Consider the following 15,040-nt stretch of genomic DNA (forward strand, 5'->3'; position numbering starts at 1 on the left):
AAAACTGATTAGTCATGCCTCAGCTTGCGCTGCTTTTATACTCTCGGTTTCCTCGTTCACCCATTTATCCTAAGGTCTAGTAATTTCGCGAGCTTTATGCTTGGTTACCAGCCATATACTGGTAGTGCGTGTTTATATGTGAGTACCATATTCCGGAAGTAGTGGAAGCTTTCGGATTACTTTTAGAAGACAATTTACAGCTAGATTTAATGGATACGAAATGTTCCTGTAATATTATTGAATATCTGTTAAATGATTGAACTAAACAACATTTGGTTACTGATGTACATGTAAAACATTTCGCTACACAACGGCAAGTACCATTATTTTGGAAATGCAATTAAAATTTTTGATGCAATTTGTCTATTTGATATTTGGGTACAGCAATGCTGAGGCTCCAGACAGAGCGGAAGCGATAAACGCTGTTCTATTATAAACATAGAAAGCTAGTAACATTGTTTCTTAAACCTCGAGAGCTCGGGCCACGTAGGATAGCACGGATTCTCGCGCATTAGCATTTTGCTCACTTGATGTAATAAAAAATGTATTGTAACGAATTTTGGGGAATTCCACTTATTCCAATCCTTCTGCTAACGTTCGAATCGCTAAACTGTTGAATAAATAACTCCAATATTCAATAATGCAAAATGGGCTTTATTAGACTACTTTGAGAGTACTTCAAAATAACACTTATACTTCACAACCAATAGCGTGCTTAAATCAAAACTGATTAGTCATGCCTCAGCTTGCGCTGCTTTTATACTCTCGGTTTCCTCGTTCACCCATTTCTCCTAAGGTCTAGTAATTTCGCGAGCTTCATGCTTGGTTACCAGCCATATACTTGTAGTTTGTAACCATATGCGTGTGTACATGTGAGTACTATTTATTTATTTAAAACTTATTTGTACAAGTAAGACACTGTCTTTTAGGTAGTACATCAATCACATCAAAAAAATTCAAGTTACATATAAATAAACTTAATAAAGAATGAGTACAAAATTTTGATTAAAAATAATAAAAAGCTTGTACGTATAAAATTAATAATAGTGTGATAGAAACAATTCCAGACCAATGTTTGAAGAATGAAGGTTTGAGATATGTAAATTAGGGTAAGTTAAGAGTTTAGGAAATATAATACTGCTTGTTTGAAACATCTTGCTTTACGAATTCCTTTTGTCTTGGAAGGAAGTGAGTTCCATAGACGGATTGTACTGACAAAGAACATTCTAGAGGATGTCGAGTATTTAAAATCCGGTATCAACAGATTCAATGTTCGAGTGGACTGACACAAGATTAGCTTGTTAAATAGGTAAGGGGGATATTGAGAATGCAGAAGTTTGTGCAAGAAACATAGATTTCTCATTTTTAAGAAATTGCTAACGTCACTCCCGAGTATTTGCACGGTACACGAAGATATGTGATCGTACTTTATTTTAGAAAAAACAAATCGGGCGGCATTATTTATGGCCAGCTGAAGTTTGCTAAGCGATACTGAATCAAGGTTACCATATATAAGTTCACTGTAAGAAACTTTAGGTATTATAAGAGTTTTGACCAGCTTCAGTTTAGTGTCTCGCGGTAGTATGTAGGCAGTTCTGTAAAGATGGCGAAGGGTGTTATAGATTTTACCCACCACAAAGCTGACTAGTAAGACTAGAATTAATTCTGAAGCCTAGATTGGTAACAACATCCTGGAAACCTATTTTATCATCATTTAGCAAAATTTCAGGAAGGCTGCTATTTCGGCTGATGATTACATGTGTTTGGTCCTATCTCTCCGTTGCCTTGTATGTATGTGAGTAAATGATGATTGATTTGTTTACGTACACCGGAGTGGCAGCTGGCTTTATTGTTGTTGTGCCTTTATTTAATAACCTTAGTGATGTGAGTATCACTTAGTGATGGTAACATTCGCCACAGTATTTAATGCATTTACATTTTTAAGCTTTTTCTTCTTAATGTAGTAATATTTCCAAGTCATTACTTTTGCAATTGTGTATTTATTCAAGGAATTCCCTTTAAGGCAGTTCAGAATTCTGTGCATTTGATATTGGAAACTTTGCAATGGCAAATATAAGCTTTGGATAAAACAAGTTTTTAATTCCTTAATACTAGTTCCGTTTGATGTTTTCCGCCAATTTCCATACAAATTTGGAGAATCTTGCAATCCATTTTTGAGTGACTTCCAGGAGATCTTGGGTCTTGAACCTTTGAACACACATCGAAACCCGATGACAATTTAACATGAGGGAAAAAACTTTACTAGATGGTCCAGGGGTCGTGAAAAAAACGAACGAGCATGGAAATTTTAGAATTAATTGGAAGCAATTTTTGGATTCAAGAGGTTGATAAGCGAAATATAAAGCTTTACAGCTTCAAAGCTTCCGCAACCCGAGGGAAGTCCTGTTGCAAATATGAATGTATCATGTTTAGCAGGCGAGGCTCTGGCGACCCCAAATTCCCCATGGAACTAGGGGGTGGGGGCGGGATAGACTAGAAGCTTTAATGTGGTCATATTAATCGTTCCCGAGATGGTCAGGCTAGTACCTTCATGGTGCTTTGTTACCAGTGCGTACCGGATCTGTATCCGCCAAGACCATCAACATCGATAACACTCCCCAAAACCTTCGGGGAGTGTCTTCATTATTAATACAACAACAACAACATACGAAGTATGTAATGTGTAAAAGATTAAAATATGCAAAAAGAAGGCAATGGGGAAAAACTTTACAACAACTAAGGCATGACGTAGCTGAATGCGTTTGTAACCATTTCAACTATCGTAGGAGTGCGGGTTCGACTCCCACTCCCGGGAGAAAAGGCTTTCAAGAGATTTACAAGGTATAATCGAAACAGCTGTCGCCTTGTTCGTCCTGATGTGTCACGTTGTTTAAATTTTTCCCAAATTATTAAATAAAAGCATGGAAGTTTTGCTTTCAAGTTTCAAGGAATTCCCTGATAACTCAAAGATCTGAAATTTTGAACGAAGATTTGGGCTTTATTAGGTTGTAATATTTAGTATAAAAAGTTTTCTAGATTGGACAGGGATCGAGATTTTTAGAAAGTCCATTTACAAAATGTGGAATCTTGCGACCGCTATTTGAGTAAGTTTCCGTAGAGCTAGATTCTTGAAGCTAAGAACATACTTCAGAACTCCATGATAATGCAACATAAAGGAAAACAGTTTTCGGTAGGCCGTACGGACCGTAAAGATTGAAAAAATCGTCTAAATTAGGAAATTTTACTTTCGAATTTTAAAGAACTCCCCGTAAACCCAGAGCCTTGAAACTTTGTACGAAAATTGAGATTGTAATATGTAGGATAACAGAGTTTTCTAGATGGAACAGGGAAAGAGGTATTTAGAGGTACTAAAAAGTCCATTTGGAATTTTGGAATCTTGCAATCGATTTTTATGTTACTACTCATTGTGCTGGAAACTTGAAACCTTTTACAAAGTTTAGGTCACCTTGACAATGAAACAAAAGGAGAAAATAAAAAGACGATAAAAAACTTCTAAGTATTGCCTTTATATAAATGGGCCAGAAGAAACGAAAAACGTCTCTTTAAACAATGTTGTTGTTGTTGTTGTAGCGATAAGATTTCTCCCCGAAGGCTTTGAGAAGTGTTATCGATGTGATGGTCCTTTGCCGGATACAGATCCGGTACGCTCCGGTAACACAGCATCAGTAAGGAGCTAGCCCGACCATCTCGGGAACGATGTATATGGCCAAGTTAAACCTTCAGGTCATCCCTCCATCCCCACCCCCAAGTTCCATGAGGAGCTTGGGGTCGCCAGAGCCTCGTATGTTAGTGAAACAGGATTCGCCGCGGATGGGTGAGATTGACAATTGGGTTTGGAGAAGCTATATATTGCGCTGGCAACCTGAAAGGGTTGCGCTACACAGCCTCTTTAATCTGGTATTTTAGTCGCCTCTTACAACAGGCATACCTACCGCGGGTATATTCTGGCCCCCTAACCCGCTGGGAGATCTCTTTAAACAATCGCACATTCTTGTTGAACTGTGATATTCAAATTTTAACAAAGCCAGTGTAACAAATTTTATGTGGAACAAAAATATAAAGGTGGAACGCACATAGCCGGAGTAAGGTAAAGATTATATCGCAAGTTTATTTTTTGCACTCCACCTTTATATTTTTGTTCCACATAAAAATTGTTACAGTGGAAATATTAAAGTTTAAATATCTAATAGCGTTTCCTTTTCTGAAAAAAAAAATAAAATTAATTGTTGCCTAAATAATGGTAAAACCTTAATAGAGTTACTCCTACCCCAGAAAAGTGTCAACTCGTATATTGCATGAAAGGAACATAAATGACTACCCCGTTAAAAGATAATTTTCACAAACGCGCTGTCAATAATAATAAAATATTAACTAGCAGGGTACCCGACGTTGTTCGGGATGCGTATTTATATTAAAGTGGCCTTATTTTTTTTTTATATTTTATTTAGTGTAAGTGTACGACAACCAATCGCACACCTACCAAAGCATCGCAGTACACACGAAAACTTTGCGCCACCTGTCAGCGAATAGATAAACTGAATTGCACCAAAAGGTTTGAGTCCCTGATTAACGCGTGTAAAAGGTTTAAAATCTTAGCTAAAAGTATTTCATATTGTAGGTAAATTTAAAGATTTTGGAGCAAATACATTTTCACCGATAACTCAGTTATCGATTAATTTATCGAAATATCACAAAATTCAAATGAAACCTGTGACCTTCCTCTATTGTTTGATGCCCATATTGTACGCATATTTAGAGATTTTAGGTAACCTCATTTTAACCGATTATCGTAATATGGCAGCGTGAAATAATTTTTTTTGGTACGCCACTGTATCTATTCATGAATTTGATTTTTAATTTATATGAAGCTGAAAAAAACTTTGCAAAGGCATTCTTTGATATTTGTTTGGAAACTAAGTGCATTTTCCTTTGTTTTTCAAAAAAAAAAATCCTTAAAAGTAGCTTAATTATAGCTTAAACAACTATATCTTTTTTGTTTCTCACGCGATTTTAATGAAATAAGTTCTAGATTCCCTTGTGGATTACAGGCTATCCATCTGTGACAGTCTCATAAAAATCCATTCGTTAGTTTCCGAGATTATCGATATCATACAGACAAACCGACAAACAGACAAACAGAAAAAAGTGGTGCCGATGGATTCTACGACATTCCAAACGTCAAGTACACTCATTTTTTTTTTTTAAATCTTGGATGTACAGACACGATTTTCTAGAGATTTATTATAGTATAGATAATTGCATCTATTTAAATTTCTTCTCTTTAACTAATTTGTAAAGTTATGAAATAAATTGTCACGATCAGCTAGTTTAGCACCCTCACTAGGGTAGGCACCTTGTCGCTGGTGTCAGGGCTTAGCCGATCTCCATAGCGCCCGACTATGGATGAACCAGGAGATAAATTCGGCTGTATTCGAACGGAGCCTTCCCGATACCGGGCCACCTCGGGAAGTATTGATGGCCTTATCACAGTAAGGGGCGCTGCTGTGGCTGACGGTTCTTTCACCGTATATAATACTGGACCGCTGAGCCCGCCTTGTCGGGCAGGTGGTCGTACAACCACGATGAACGACTCATTACCAAATTGTAATAAGGAGGATAATAAGAGGAGGACTGAGTCGCAAGCCAAGGACGACAAATACGCATTAAGCGATGCGTCGGACTCGGGGAGCGATAGTGCTGATTCAATGAACTCCGTATTGGAAAAGCACACAAATGAAAACGGAGTGGAAGAGTGGAGAAGGGTACGGAGCATAGGAAGTAAAAGAGCTCTCTCGCAGTACCGTGCAGCACTAAGAATTGTCCAACGCCTGGGAGCAGTGGTCGACCCAACAGAAGTGGAGATCGAGCGCTTGGAATGGGCCCATGAGGCGGTAGAAGTAGGTCGAAGGCAGTTCAAAAGGTTTGCTGCGAGAAACACCCGGTTCTGCAACCGCTACGAGGAGAAAGAAGCGTCGAATGGCAGAATGAAGAGGCAACGTTCGGCGGAAGGCGACAAGCCTGTTTTCAAGAGGGAGAAAGGACCCAGTCCCAGAGCCACGAGGCAGGGCAGTCGCATAGACAAGACAAGTAGGCCCAAAGCTGTAACACAGATGCGCCCCAATAGCGAGGTAGCAACTACCCCGAAAGCTGCGATTAAGAGGGTAGTTCCAACTACAGAAGTAGGAGATAAGCCAAAGGGAGATAACGCTAAGACTCCGGCTTTCTCGGAGGTGCTAAAGGGAGTTAAAGCTAAGACTCCGGCTTTCTCTGAGGTGCCAAAGGAAGTTAACACTAAGACGCCGGCTTTTCCCGAGAAGATGAGTGAGGTGGCAAAGCAGTCACTGACTGTGGCGCTGGTTGATCGTAGCAGTCCTTTCGGACAGATGACTAGTGAAAGGTGGAGATCTGTAGAAAGGGAGCTTATTAGCTTAATGCTTAAGATGATGCGGGAACAACCAAGTAAGCCCCTTCCAACCTTTGATTCGGGGGGATGGTATAATGGTGTGAAGATGATGCTACAGCATCGCGAGCTTTCGGTGGCTGGAGGAAGTGGTTCCAAACCTCCAAAGGTAAGGTACGAACGCGAGGTTTGAGGTGGTGGTTAAAGTGCAAATCCCCACGGTATCAAAATGTAAGGTATGGATACCATGCGTGATGAAGTCGTATAATACACTGCGTCTTCTGCAGAATCAGAATCCGAACATACCGACACAGAATTGGAAGGTACTTACTGTATCTCGGCCTACGGAGGAAGGTCAGTTCTACATCTTCCAAATAAACAAGCAGGCGGAGGATATATTGTATACGCAGCTTGGAAAAATGTCCTTTGGTACAGGCAAAATTATATGCGACTCAGGAAAAGAAGTCCCGAGGATAAAAATCCTAAAACGCTGGAAGTGGGCGAAGTCGAAAAGGACCTCCAAAGTATAAGGGAAAAAAGACAGGTGGAGGCAGCCGACGTCACCACGAAGGTGTTAGAAGAGGACCAACAGCCAGATGGTGCTGTGAGTCGCACAGAGGAACACCCGGCACAACAGTTACAAGAGGCTGAAGGGGGCTTCGAACACTCTAAACCAAAAGGGCAAGGGGAGGACGACATCACGACGTAGGTGCTGGAGGGGGACAAACAGACCAATGGTGCTGCGATCCTACAGATAAACCTCCAACACAGTAAAGTGGCGTCGAGCGAACCCCTCCTGACCCTTGAGGAGGGTTCGTTTGACGTGACGCTGATCCAGGAGCCGTGGCTCTCATCGGGAGGAAAGGTTTCTGGACTTAGCGCGCGCGGATTTGGCGTTTACTATGCGCAAACGGAAGGACGGGTGCGAACTGTAATAATGGTAAGGAAACAGCTGCATTCATATATGCTGCCTAATTACACTACTGAGGACCTCGTAGTGGTGGCCGTTGAGCAAAGGAATAAGCAGGCACTTATCCTGGCATCCTGCTACATGGCCCATGCTGCGGAGGTTCCACCGATGGATTGCAAGAGGCTAGTACAGGACGAAGGGCGCAAAGGGCGGGGGGAGAAGCAGATACGAACGAGAGAGGTGAATCTCTTGTTTGTTGCATCCTGCAAACCAATTTGCAGATAGCCAACAGGGGAAATGTCTCTACATACATTGGTCCAACATCTAGCAATATTTTGGATATTACACTGAGCTCCGAACGTGATATATCAAGGTATGATTGGATGGTTCTTGATAGAACATCCTTCTCCGACAATGCGTATATCAGCTTCAGCATCCCTCTAAAGAGGGTAGAGAAGGGAGCAACCGTTAGAAACCCTAGGTCAACAAACCGGACTAAATCCTAGAAACAGATAGAAACGAAACTGGGACAACCCAAAGAGGTAGCCAATGTGGAAGAACTGGAGGAGTCTAATTAATTCCTAACAAGGACGCTTATGACTGCGTATAACAAAGCTTGCCCTCTAAGAAGATTCAGAGGAAAAGCAAAGCCGCCCTGGTGGAGCAATGAGCTGAGTCATCTAAGAAGACAGGGATCTACTGAGGATCTACAAGCGTGAAATTTCCAGGGCGAAGAGAATCGCATGGAAAAGTTTCTGTACGGACATAGAGTGCTCCAGCGAAACAGCGCGGTTGAGAAAAGTCCTAGCAAGGGGAAATATAGTCCAGGTACTAATAAAGAAAGAGAACAGGGAATGGTCACGTTGAGGAATCCTTTGAGGTGCTTCTCGATACACATTTCCCATCGGGAGAGGGTTTAGAAGAGCCAGCAGACAGCACTCACACTTCGATCACGGAGCGGGTAGTGCCGGGCTTGGTGATATACCAAGATCGAATGGGCAGTGAAGACGTTTTCTAAGCTTAAATCGCTGAGCCCAGATGGTATATTTCCGGCCATGCTAAAAGTTTCAAGTAGGGCGGTCGTGGAATGGCTTAAAATAATATTCGATGGGTGCATAAGACTGAATCATGTACCGCACTCTTGGGAGAACTGCTCGAGTAGCTTTCCTACCAAAGGCGGGGAAGATCGGTCACGTGTATCCCAAAGATTATAGACCCATTAAAACCTTTGAGAGGCTGATAAATGTGTATATAAATTCCAACGTGGATGAAAAGCTGCCCTCCTCAACACAACATGCGTACACCAAAGGCAAGTCGGTAGACACCGCATTGCATAGGGTGGTAATAAGCGTAGAGAAAGCCCTGGAATATAAGGAATATGCTCTAGGAGTCTTCTTAGACATTGCCGGGGATTTCAATAATGTTTCTAAATGGGCGATTATGGATGGTCTTAATTACATTAAAGTACATCCAGCGTTAACCAGACGGATCGGCTGCATGTTAAATTGCAGGAAGATTACATCACAATGGGGATTGTACGAGGCCACGAAATCAGCGGACAGGAGAACGCCGCAGGGAGGGGTGCTATAACCTCTGCTGGGGACGCTGGTCATCAACCAACTGCTCAGGCGATTTGATGAGGGACCCGTAAAACTTACGGCTTACGCGGATGATGTTGCAATTGTCATAAGTGGAAAGTGCCTTCCAACGATTAGCTCTTTGATGGATCGGGCGCTTCGGTATATTCATACCTGGGCATCAAATGTCGGGTTGAAAGTCAACGCGGATAAGACGGATATGGTCTTGTTCACAAAGAAGTAAAAGGTCCCAAATTGGATCAGGCCTAAGTTAGGAGGGATGACCCTACAGGAGAAACCTTGCACAAAGTATCTAGGAATCGTCCTAGACAGTAAGCTTTCATGGAAGCTCAACGTGGAGAGGGTGAAGAAGGCTTCAACGGCACATTATGCATGTAAAAGAATGCTGGGGTGTACGTGGGGCTTATCGCCCTCTCTTTCTCATTGGGTTTTTACAGGCCTTGTAAGCCCTATCCTATACTATGGATTACTTGTTTGGTGGAAAGCCACATAAAAAGCAACCTACTTCAAAAAATTAGAGGGGGGTTGGGGACTATCAATGCTTACCATTACGGGAGCCCTGAAAACAACCCCGATAGCTGCACTGTATGGCATTCTGCACATTCCACCTGTAGACCTGGTAGCAAAGAACATAGCGTTAACAACTGCAACCAGGCTCGGTGCATCGGGGCAGCTTGACCGACCATACAGCCATAGTAGTATAGCGTCATCAATCACAAGACGAACATACTACCTGATTCCCTATCTGCGCTTCGAGGGCAATCTTAAGGCCACAATAGAGGTGAACGGTTGGCGCAAGGGTGCTCAAATGGCGGACGAGGCGATACAGGCGACACAGCCTTCTGACGCCACATGCCTTTAAATTAGGCTTGGTCAGTGATTAGCAGATAGTGCGGGCTGGAGGAGGAAACATTCGAGCACGTTCTGTGCTCTTGCCCCTCCCTTGCAAGGCTAAGACTCTAGCTATTAGGAGTGATACAGCTGTCAGATCTAGAAGCAGCAAGTGGCTTAAATCCTAGGAAGCTTCTAGTATTTGCCAAGCTACCGGTAGATGTGCAAATTTTGTACGTAGGTATTTGTCTTTTTTTTCAATAGAAGCATGCGTATATTGTGTTTCGGGGGTTAAACAACATAAAAACAAGAAATACCTACTCGTAGATGAAGGCTGTTACGATCAATACATTGTACAATTGTTTGTATGTCCCTTTGAAAATCATATATTTCTGCTGAAATAGTAAAAAAAATTTACTTTTACTTATTTTCAGCAAGTAATTCGAAACCAGATTTTCGGCTGTTAAAAAACTGGAAAATGTTTACTTAAAAATAGTTGATCATGAAATACTTATACATAGCTTCAAAGCACAGTAAAATATTCATGTTTTTATACTCAGTTGAGCAGAGCTCACTGAGTATATTAAGTTTGATTGGATAACAGTTGGTTGTACAGGTATAAAGGAATCGAGATAGATATATACTTCCATATGAGCCCTTGATTTTGAAAGTGGTCTAAGTCAAAATTTTTAAAAATCGAGTTTATCAGCTACTTGTTATCTAACCATAATAAAATAACATAATCTGAAGAGATTGGCGGTATGCCATGAAAATTAACTCGTAAAATTGAATGAATTTTTTGGTTGTTAAACAAAATATAGAAACTGTTTATTTTGAAAGTGGTCTAAGTCAGTCTGTTGAGAAATTTTGGAAAATAAATAGTAATTTTGTAATGCCTTCAGATAACGATTCAGGTATGATCAAGTAATCCTTAAAATGTAAAAATGTTCTATATATAGTTAATTGTAGACATTATCCTGCGAAGAAGTGTAAGTAATGCTCCCAAGAAATGGAAACGAATAAGAGTAATATCGTCTTCAGATGAATCAACTGATACTTTAAAAGTGAATTCGGAACCCCTACAAATGGAAGAAATTAACGTGAAATCAAGAAAGAGGAGCCGAAATCAACATAATTATGCACAAAAAATAGGGGAGAGGAATATGAAACAAAAAAGTCTAAGCTTGTGAGTGGCAAACTTTTCGAAAATAAATATTGCCTTTGTTCCAAACAATGTATAAATGCAATTGGATATGAAGACAGGAAAGCTAATTTTGATGCATTTTGGAAATTAGCAAGTTTCGAAAAACAGAATTTGTTTCTGCATGGTTTGGTTGGAAAACTATTAATAAAGCAAAGGCGACCCAGAAATAACAAAGGATACATGAGAAAATGTAGTTATAAGTTTCATATAAATTTACGGATGTCAGAAGTTTCTGTTTGTAGAACTTTTTTTTTTGGATACTTTTAAAATATCTTACGCAAGATTAAGCCGTGCCTTAAATGCTAAATCCCCTGGAATGGATTTACGTGGCAAAATGACTGGTTCATCGAGAAAAACAGATGAAGAAAAAATTAAAGTGGTACGAGAACATATTCTGAGTTTTCCAGCATGTGAGAGCCATTACAAGAGATCACATCACACTTCAGGTCGAAAGTATTTAAGTGCTGACTTAGATATTCGAAAAATGTATGAGCTGTATGTAGAAAAATGTGATGAAAATAATACACCACGTGTGAAGGAGTGGACTTACAGGAAAATTTTCAATACGGAGTTCAACTTAAATTTTCATACTCCTCGCAAAGACGCTTGCCAAAAGTGTGATTCACTAAAACTAAAAATAGAAGCATCCAGTAACGAAGACGAGAAGTTGCATCTTATGGAAATTCATGATTCCCATCTTAACAGTGCCGAACAGGCTAGAAAAAGTTTGACAGAAGACATACAAAGAGCAAAAGATAACCCGAGTGAATATTACGGTTTCACATTTGATCTACAGAAAGCACTTTCTTACCCAAAACTTTCTGTCTCGGTAGCTTATTATAAGCGCAACATGTATGTATACAATTTAGGGTTTCATAATTTCCACAATGAAAATGCTAAAATGTATGTATGGGATGAAACAATCGCTTCAAGGGGATCACAGGAAGTTGCGTCTTGCATCTTAAAGCACATTCAGGACATTACCACTCAAAAGCATGTCATAGCTTACAGTGATGCCTGCACAGGACAAAATCGTAACATCAACATAGCTTTAATTTGGTTAAAAATTGTTCAGTCATCTGATAATAATGTTGAAACTGTTGATCATAAATTTATGGTATCCGGCCATTCTTTTTTGCCAAATGATCGGGATTTTGGTTTAATAGAAACTAAAATTAAAAAATCAAATTATTTATACATACCTGAGCATTATTATAGTTTAATAGAAGTATGTAAAAAGAAAAACCCATTTTTGGTGGTACAAATGGCTCAGAGAAATTTTATTTCGACAAAAAAACTTAAAGATTCAACGAATAATAGAAAGAAAAACACCAATGGAGAAGCTGTGTCTTGGCTTAAAATTCAATGGATCAGATTTCTAAAAAAATCTCCATATAAGATGTTTTATAAAACTTCCTTGGATGACAATTCCGAATTCAAAATATTAGACCTCTCACCTAAAAAAGGAAGACCTAGAATATATGCAAATATTGATTTGCCTCCATTATACACAACTATTAGACCAATAACAAAAGAAAAACATAAATATATGATGGATTTACTACCCTATATCCCACCAATTTTTCACAAACACTTCACTTCCCAAATATGTCATAATAAATAATTTACTTTGTTATAATGAAATGAGTTTGAATAAAATGTTAATTACTAATTAAAATGTTTCCTTGGTATAAGTCATTTATAAAGTCATTCTGTTAATTTTGAAAGTGGTCTAAGTCATTTCCAACCTTTCAAAAGCACATTTCCAGTTAAAAATGGTAATAAATTTCACAACCATAATAAATTCTTGTTTGTTGGCACTACTTTACTGTCGAAAAATCATTTTCCATAGTGCAAAAATATTTTTCAATCCTTTATAACGCAAAACTCTAATTATCTCGAAACAAGGAAAATATGACTTAGACCACTTTCAAAATCAAGGGCTCATATATCAAAATCATCAGGATCGAAAAAAAATTTGATTGAGCCATGTCCGCCCGTCCGTCCGTCCGTTAACACAATAACTTGAGTAAATTTTGAGGTATCTTGATGAAATTAGGTATGTAGGCTCCTGAGCACTCATCTCAGATCGCTATTTAAAATGAACGATATCGGACTATAACCACGCCCACTTTTCGATATCGAAAATTTCGAAAAACCGAAAAAGTGCGATAATTCATTACCAAAGACAGATAAAGCGATGAAACTTGGTAGGTGAGTTGAAATTATGACGCAGAATAGAAAATTAGTAAAATGTTGGACAGTGGGCGTGGCACCGCCCACTTTTAAAAGAAGGTAATTTAAAAATTTTGCAAGCTGTAATTTGGCAGTCGTTAAAGATATCATGATGAAATTTGGCAGGAACGTTACTCCTATTACTATATGTACGCTTAATAAAAATTACCGAAATCGGAAAAGAACCACGCCCACTTTAAAAAAAAAATGTATTAAGTAAAATTTTAACAAAAAATTTAATATCTTTACAGTATATAAATTATGTCAACATTCAACTCCAGTAATGATATGTTGCAACAAAATACAAAAATAAAAGAAAATTTCAAAATGGGCGTGGCTCCGCCCTTTTTCATTCAATTCGTCTAGAATACTTTTAATGCCATAAGTCGAACAAAAATTTAGCAATCCTTGTGAAATTTGATAGAGACATAGATTCTATGACGATAACCGTTTTCTGTGAAAATGGGCGAAATCGGTTGAAGCCACGCCCAGTTTTTATACACAGTCGACCGTCTGTCCTTCCGCATGGCCGTTAACACCAAATACGAAAAAAGGGATGAAACATGGTAATTGGATTGGTTTATTGACGCGAAATATAACTTTAGAAAAAACTTTGTAAAATGGTTGTGACACCTACCATATTAAGTAGAAGAAAATGAAAAAAGTTCTGCAGGGCGAAATAAAAAACCCTTGAAATCTTGGAAGGTATTACATATATAAATAAATTAGCGGTATTCAACAGATGATGTTCTGGGTCACCCTGGTACACATTTTGGTCGATATCTGGGAAACGCCTTCACATATACAACTACCACCACTCCCTTTTAAAACCCTCATTAATACCTTTAATTTGATACCCATATCGTACAAACACATTCTAGAGTCACCACTGGTCCACCTTTATGGCGATATTTCGAAACGGCTTCCACCTATAGAACTATGGCCCACTCCCTCATAAAATACTCTTTAATGCCTTTCATTTGATACACATGTCATACAAACACATTCCAGGGTTTCCCTCGGTTCATTTTCCTACATGGTTATTTTCCCTTATGTTGTCACCATAGCTCTCAACTGAGTATGTAATGTTCGGTTAAACCCGAACTTAACCTTCCTTACTTGTTTTTATACTCAGTTGAGCAGAGCTCACTGAGTATATTAAGTTTGATTGGATAACGGTTGGTTGTACATGTATAAAGGAATCGAGATACATATAGACTTCGATATATCAAAATCATCAGTATCGAAAAAAAATTTGATTGAGCCATGTCCGTCCGTCCGTCTGTCCGTTAACACGATAACTTGAGTAAATTTTGAGGTATCTTGATGAAATTTGGTAGGTAGGTTGCTGGGCACTCATCTCAGATCGCTATTTAAAATGAACGATATCGGACTATAACCACGCCCACTTTTTCGATATCGAAAATTTCGAAAAACTGAAGTCGGATAAAGGTGAGTTGAACTTATGACGCAGAATAGAAAATTAGTAAAATTTTGGACAATGGGCGTGGATCCGCCCACTTTTAAAAGAAGGTAATTTGTAATTTGGCAGTCGTTGAAGATATCTTGATGAAATTTGGCAGGAACGTTACTCGTATTACTATATGTATGCTTAATAAAAATTAGAAAAATCGGAGAACGACCACGCCCACTATAAAAAAAAAATTTTTGTCAAATTTTAACAAAAAATTTAATATCTTTACAGTATATAAGTAAATTATGTCAACATTCAACTCCAGTAATGATATGGTGCAACAAAATACAAAAATAAAAGAAAATTTCAAAATGGGCGCGGCTCCGCCCTTTTTCATTTAATTTGTCTAGGATACTTTTAATGCCAT

The 15,040-nt window shown here is 39.0% G+C and overlaps 1 protein-coding gene across 2 annotated transcripts in view; it reads left to right on the forward strand.

The window, feature by feature from the left end:
• Window positions 1-15,040, forward strand: part of MED24 (mediator complex subunit 24) — a 266,977-nt gene that overhangs the window by 180,183 nt on the left and 71,754 nt on the right. The window lies entirely within an intron of this gene.

The sequence above is a fragment of the Eurosta solidaginis genome, chromosome 5 (assembly GCF_040869045.1).
Source record: "Eurosta solidaginis isolate ZX-2024a chromosome 5, ASM4086904v1, whole genome shotgun sequence".
Taxonomy (NCBI): Eukaryota; Metazoa; Arthropoda; class Insecta; order Diptera; family Tephritidae; genus Eurosta; species Eurosta solidaginis.